The sequence below is a fragment of the Esox lucius genome, chromosome 18 (genome assembly GCF_011004845.1).
Source record: "Esox lucius isolate fEsoLuc1 chromosome 18, fEsoLuc1.pri, whole genome shotgun sequence".
Lineage (NCBI taxonomy): Eukaryota > Metazoa > Chordata > Actinopteri > Esociformes > Esocidae > Esox > Esox lucius.
The window spans coordinates 28044769-28051893 of NC_047586.1; positions in this window are offsets into that span (position 1 = coordinate 28044769).

The window sequence follows — 7125 nt, forward strand, 5'->3', positions numbered from 1 at the left end:
TGTGATCTGTTTCTCAAACTAGACACTGATTGTATTTGTGCTCATGCTCAGTGGTGCACTGGGGCCTCCCACTCCTCTTTCTATTCTGGTTAGGGCCTGTTTGCACTTTTCGGTAAAGGGCATAGTACACAGAGTTCTACGAGAGCTTCTGCTTCTAGGCAAAGAATAGACTGATGAGTTTCAGAAGAAATGTATTTGTTTCTGGCCTTTTTAAGCCACTAATCCAACCCACAATTGCTGAAGCACCAGATACTCAATTAGTTTGATTGCTTCTTTAATCAGCACAACAGATTTCAGCTGTGCTAACATAGTTGCTAAAGGGTTTTCTAATGACCGATTAGCCTTTAAAATGATAACGTTTCATTAGCAAACACAACGTGCCACTTAATAACATCATGGCATTGTTGAATAGATGTTTCTGACTGGCTTCAAGGGTACCCTACAGGGTGCAGTATTTCCCTATAACATGTGGTATATTAACAAGGCAGAATTTAATAGCTTTTTCAATGGCAAATTCTTAAGTTCCTTTACAGAATTATTATTTGATTTAATTAGATTGTTATATTAGCAATGTAGGATGATGGTTTGATTAGCTAAGCTAACAAATCAGTTTATTTTATTAACAACCTGTTTTACCTTGTGAATAAACCTAAAATGTCTCTATTCCATATACTGTAGACGCTAAAGCGGTAACCGAACCAATATACTGGAAATGTTATTGGGAACACATTAGAGAAAGTTTTGAAATCATGTCTATAGATAAAACTAGATTCATAAAAGATCCTATCTATCAAATTACTATTAAAAAAAAACATTAGCCCATATTGATATGGAAACACTGAAGATTTGAATTAACTACTAGAGCTGAGATTTGTTTAGCCCCACAGTGCTAAACATAGCCACACAAGTCACAAGTGAGAGGTTAACTTGAACAATGCTGGTCACTCCCATGGGTGCTGTGTGTGTTTCAGTGACGTGAGAGTGGGTGCAATCCCACGCAGTCTCTCTCTTGCTCTCCCTCAAACCCCCTCTGTGTGTGTGGGTCAGAGAGGGATAGAGATACAGAGCAGAGGATAAAGGCAGACAGAAGCAGAGAGAGAAAGTGCTGAGGGGGCTCTTTGACTTTGAACACGATAAGCCCCTATTTCATGGTGCCATTGTTTGTATTAAGGACGTCGCTGGGTTTAATGTCGTTTCAGGGCATTTTCAAGCGTGTCTCTGCCGAAGCAACTCCAAGGCTCACAGTATGATATGGTTCCCTAGCTCAATCTGCTGCTTGTCTGGTGTAGCTTCTCTTTAAGTCAGCTCTCCTTATTCTGATAATGGTTATTATCTCCTATGACAAAATATATTTAATAAGCAGGCTAACATTTATAACACAATTCTCGCTCATAGAACAGGTAAAGATGGGAAGTAGACCTTCATCTGCCCAATTATGTATAATAATTATGTTTAGAAATATATATGCAATTTTAATGAGTGTTTGACTGAAGCAGTATTTGTTTCCGCTTCGGTGATTGTAGTTTTAATTGCCCATTATTTTCAAGATGTTTTCTGAGCAGAATGTTATGTTATCCAACCAAACATGACACGCTTTATACGATCTTGTGTTTATTTATTTTTTTGGAGCACTATGTTCAATAATATTATCAGCTCCTCCTTCTCTGCAGATAACAGAACAGATAACATGTCACTTGTTTTGAGTGCGTTTTAGTGTAGGATTTATGTTTAAATGTTTGACTGTGTGTGTGCTTGAAAATGTGACCGCTCCTCTCAGATAAAATTTGGAGAGAAGTCTGATTGTATTAATCGTATTGAAATGGGCCTTGTTTGAAGTATCCAGCGATTAAGATCCCCACAACACCAAACAACTTCTCAAGCCCTCATACTGCTGCCAGTAGCCTCATCATCCTAACCAACTGTATTCATCAGCAAGTCCTACCAGGGCATCCTATGAGGAGGAGAGAGGCACTGAATAATTTAGGCCGTTGCTGGCATCGCACATATGCCCAGCTATGGTAGATAAGTCCAAGCCTGCCATTCAGTCATCAGTATAAAAGAAAGGCACTAGAAACAACAGTATCACTATATTTGTGCCATTTATTTATAATGTGGACAATCAATTTGACTGTAGTGATTTTTAGGTTTAACAGTAGTTATTATATGACTACTGGGTCTAGGTCATTTAGAGGAAGTATTCTAGATACCTGCTATATAATCAGGGTTGTATCGAAATGTTTACACAGCCAACCCAATGCCAATATTTTCCCTAATTATTGGTAACATAACTGTCTATAATTTGATAATTTGAGTTATCAGCTTGCAAAGAGAATTTAATACATATAGCTATTGAGGCATCTTACTATGCTTAACCAATCAATAATAATTAATGAAATCTCAGTTTGGACTGATCATTGTGGACATGTTGTTGCATGCCATGAAACACATGAAATGTCCTGAAGCTCAAAATGACAGACTGTTCCCAGTGGTGACATAGAACTCAATTGATTGAACATGAAATTGATTTAAAAATGAATCAAATACTCTACTAGCGTACATAGGACTTTGCAGCCAATTTGTTGTTGAATGCAGTCCTTTTGATTGTTTATGTTTTTAATTTAAACAATTGCAAATGCTTTGTCAAGTATGTATATATAGTCAACTTTGATCTTTGTTCTTATCAGCATTCACAGTTAATATTAATAAATACGATGCCATCCCTGATGAGGTGAAGCCTGCCCACAGCATGATGCTGCCACCACCATACTGCACTGTAAGGACGGTGTGTCTGCAAGCATCTTGGTCTGATCTGACAACAAATACTTTTCTCATATTGCAGTTTTCTGTTATGCTTTCTGGCACACTCCAGAAGTGATTTCAAGTAAAGAGTAACAGGTTCTTTCTTGCCACCCTCTATTGCAGCCTAGTATGCAATACTTTTGATATCGTTGAGTGTTTGCCAATGGTATGTTAATTATGTCCTTGTTAGGGCAATTTCTGTCATATATGTAAACTAGGAGGTTCCACAGTACAGGGAATGAATACTTATGTAAGCAATATGTTTCAGTTGTTAAAGGTTTTCGACCATTGTGACCTTAAAGTAATTGATTTTTAGTTTTTTGTTTTAAAATGAAATATTTAATAGAACGAAATGTCAGTATAACATTTGTTATTCAGTAATATAATAAACATTTTTGATTGTGTTTGCAAGGCACTTTATCTTGATTGTATGTTTCTGTGGAATCTTTTGAGAATAAAAGTATGAAAATAACTGTAGCAATATACAGTACAATATATTAATATAAAACATACCCTACATTCGCTTTACACCACACTAAGACTTCACTGTACATTTTTACAGTAAAATACATTACAGCAACATACTGTAAATGGGTTTTACAGTATTAATTATGGTGTGTTTTGGGGAAACTGTGGACAGGGAAAAATATTTTAAGGTGTGCCCTGTAAAAGGCTAAAGCTATGGCACATATACATTGAGTAGAGGTCCAAAATGTTTTACCTGGATTAAACTGTACATGAAGACAATCAGACTCAACCCATATAGAAAAAAGTGACCCAACCCTGAATGGATTTGGTAATACTATAAAATGTTGTGCATTGTGGAGAAATATTGTGTGAAGAGTAAGAATCGCATCAACATTAAAATGCACATGGTAAATTGTTGCATTTGTTGCACCGATTAATGAGAGACCTTTCACAATTGAAGTTAGAAGTGTTGTAGTTCAACAAATGTTTTCAGTAAATACATATCTTAGAGTTGCAATGGGTTGCAAAACATTAATGGTTGGATATTTACCCACATTTATTTGATATATTCTGGCCTGTAATCACAACTTGGAAGCCTTTGTTTAGGCTTGATATGAAAACCTTGAGCCAGTGGTATGAAAACCTAGAAGTCATTATAATGCTGCAATCAATAAATGCTTAACAGCTATCTTTTTTGTTTGTATCACTTGTAATTTTTGGAAAAATCACTTGTAATTTTTGAATCACTTGTATTTTGTGTCACTTGTCATTTTCTTTTGGAGAAAATAGTTACTTACTGTAAATACATTTCATTGTATTGATTGTGTAACAGTTCTCTGGCATCAAATTAAAATTAATATCATAGTATTTTATTGGTGCTATCTGAGATAGTCAGATATTTAAAAAAGATATCTTGTGATTCCAGTTATTGTAGATACCAATGTATATTTTCACTACAACAACATTTTTAATAATGTTCTTATTCTGCTCTTCATTAACTTTTTACTTGTTTTGATTGTGGTGTGTTAAATTTTTTTTTTATCAACCTTTGTTAAATGGGTTACTTATGGAAGACCAGAGTTTCCACTTATTACCAAAAAAACAATCAAGGAACACTAGGTAACATGGTTATTCTAATGTTATGCTGTAAATCAGATTACAATGCTGATTTTGGTATCCTAAAAGGGATTACAGCAGCAACGCTTATTGGTCAATTTTACAGGAAAGGTTTTACAAATGTTTTTGAAGAGCCACATTACTAAGAAAAGCTCTGGGAAACACCTTGGCTACTGCTAGAAATACAGTGTAAGATGATGCTACAAATACTTTGGGAATCAAAGCCCAGTGGAATTACTGCTTTTATTATTCATCTCTATCCCTGATATTCCCCTTAATCACCACCATCATCATTGTCACCTTCAGGGACCTGGTTCTTGAGTGAGACAGCGAGGGTGAGAGATGACACTTGAATACAAGTCATGAGGTTATGCGTCCTGTTGGGACTGGTAAGAGTGTGGGATGCCCACTCATCCCCAACGCTTGCTGCCATCTCCACTGCTCTTCTCCTCTGCTCTTCTCCTCTCCAAAACGAGGAGCTTTTTATCCAGGGACCCCAAGACCTCTCTGGAACAAAACACCTTTTAGTTTTATATCTCTTTCTCTCCTGGCCTGTTTTTACAAATAACACCTATGTTTTACTGTGTCTGTCTATTTCTCACCTTCTCTCCCTTTTTTATTTTCTCTCCTCCATCTCTCTAGCTCTGATTATTTTAAACTGTGTCTTGTAAAAAGTGTGGAGTGTTGTGGTCATATAATCATGTCTAATTGAAAGCATCAGACTGTACTTCAGCAAGTAGCCTGCTTTTTTGTGTTTATGTATATATTTTTCTTTACGCCTGTTTCTGATATCCTGCATCTGCTTCACAGGAGAACGTCATCATAGGCAGCTACCTGGGAAATCCTATTATGCTGGCTTTTAGTTTGTTTTCGTATAGAAAACAGTCCTGTTAGCTGGTTGTAAACCAGTTGGCGCTTATAATCAGTAAAATGCGTATGAATAAACTACACGTTTCTTATGATTTATAATGGATTAGTAATTGTATTTATAACAACATAATACAAAAATAACAATATCAAAATAAAATAAAAATAAAATGTGAAGCAAGATTGTGTAAAATTGTATATATCTACTCAGCATAATTTAAATAATAATCATAGCGATAATATGAATAATTCAAATAACAATATTCGTATATGTCTAACATACCATTAACATGAATAATGTAATCCATTAATAATGCTTATAGTAATTAAATCACCATACAAAATGTTTCGCTCTTGAGGCTCGTGGTTAGGCCAAATTAGTGAGAAGGGAAATAGGCCAGTGACCCATCTCAGCGATGGAATTCCTGCATGCCCTGCTTGTGCGCGCTCTATTACCATGACCGGCCAGCGGATTATGGTTTCAAATTCGCATTAATAAAACCTCGGGGTGAAAAGCATGTTTTCATTCTCTCCCTTGATGCCTTCTCCTGTGTTGATCCACCAATTCAAACCCTAATAAATATGTCAGAAAGTTACCCATCAGCGCGTAATGTGCCGCTTATCAGCCGTGGCCATCAAGGTGGTGATTCAGAGCACTCGACAGAAAAGGAAAAATCTGTATGAAATAAGTAGGGGCGATCCATCTGGAATGGACTGAGATAAGAGGTGCCAATGTTAACGAACACGTTTCCGCTACACCTCATCAGAGTCTTCCGTTTCCAAACACAGTCTTTAATGTCCCGGCCTGTTTTTCCATAGAGCGTACGCACTGAGGGCACCGTGGGGAGATGAAGTTAAATTAACTGGCGGAGTTGGAGAGCGGGGGACGGGACACCTGCTTTGGAAAAGAGACTCCAGACACTAGAGTTTGCTGACTTCATTGCAATTTATTCGTCCTCAAAAACACTTGTTTGCGACATGGAAAAGACTCGCCTTTCCTTTTTGGCATTTGAGAGAAAGACAGGAAAATCATAAGATTTTTCATTAAGCACTTTGGAATCCTGTTTATACAACGCATTGATTTCTATACCATGTCAAATGAAAAAATGGACTGAAGAAGTACATGGAAAAAACTGTAGCTTTATAAAAATATGTGAAATTTTAATTTTAAATACATTAGATTTTGCCCAGTCACGTGATAAATAGTTTTTCGTTTAATTAGCATTAGGCCTAAATAATAATAACAAAATAATTAAAATACTACTCATAATAATATTACATTATAATTTTCATTAGGCTTTACGGTCCTCCAGAAGTAGAAATCTGGGGGCAAATATCAGTGTAACCACATTCCTGATGGAAACCGAATTAAAAGTGATATCAGTACATGTACAAATCGCATACCCCAAAATATGATGTAGTATATAATGTGGTATAGCCTTCATTTGTTGATAAATGAGGGTTATGGATGCTCTGGCTCCAATAAATAATCTGCAACAAGGAGCCTTTACTTAAAAAAAAACACTGGAAATGTAAATCTGAAGACAGCTTATTCCATTCATAAATGCAGCTTTATAGCCAGTATTTCAATATATTGATAACATTTAGCCTTTCGTAAATGATTAACACACGGATCTACGGGGCTAAAGACATTAGATTATCTTACAGAAGATCGGTTCAAACATTTACAACATACATGACTTGAAATTGTACACAGAAATTCAAATTAATCACACATCTTTTTAAGTGTCTATACACCTGATTCGGTGTTACAGGGGTCGTAAGATAAAATATATAGAGCTGGGGTACTATGGCCAAAATCTCTAAATGAAAATTTAAATCGTTAAGCAGCAAACTCAAGGCATTTTACGAACT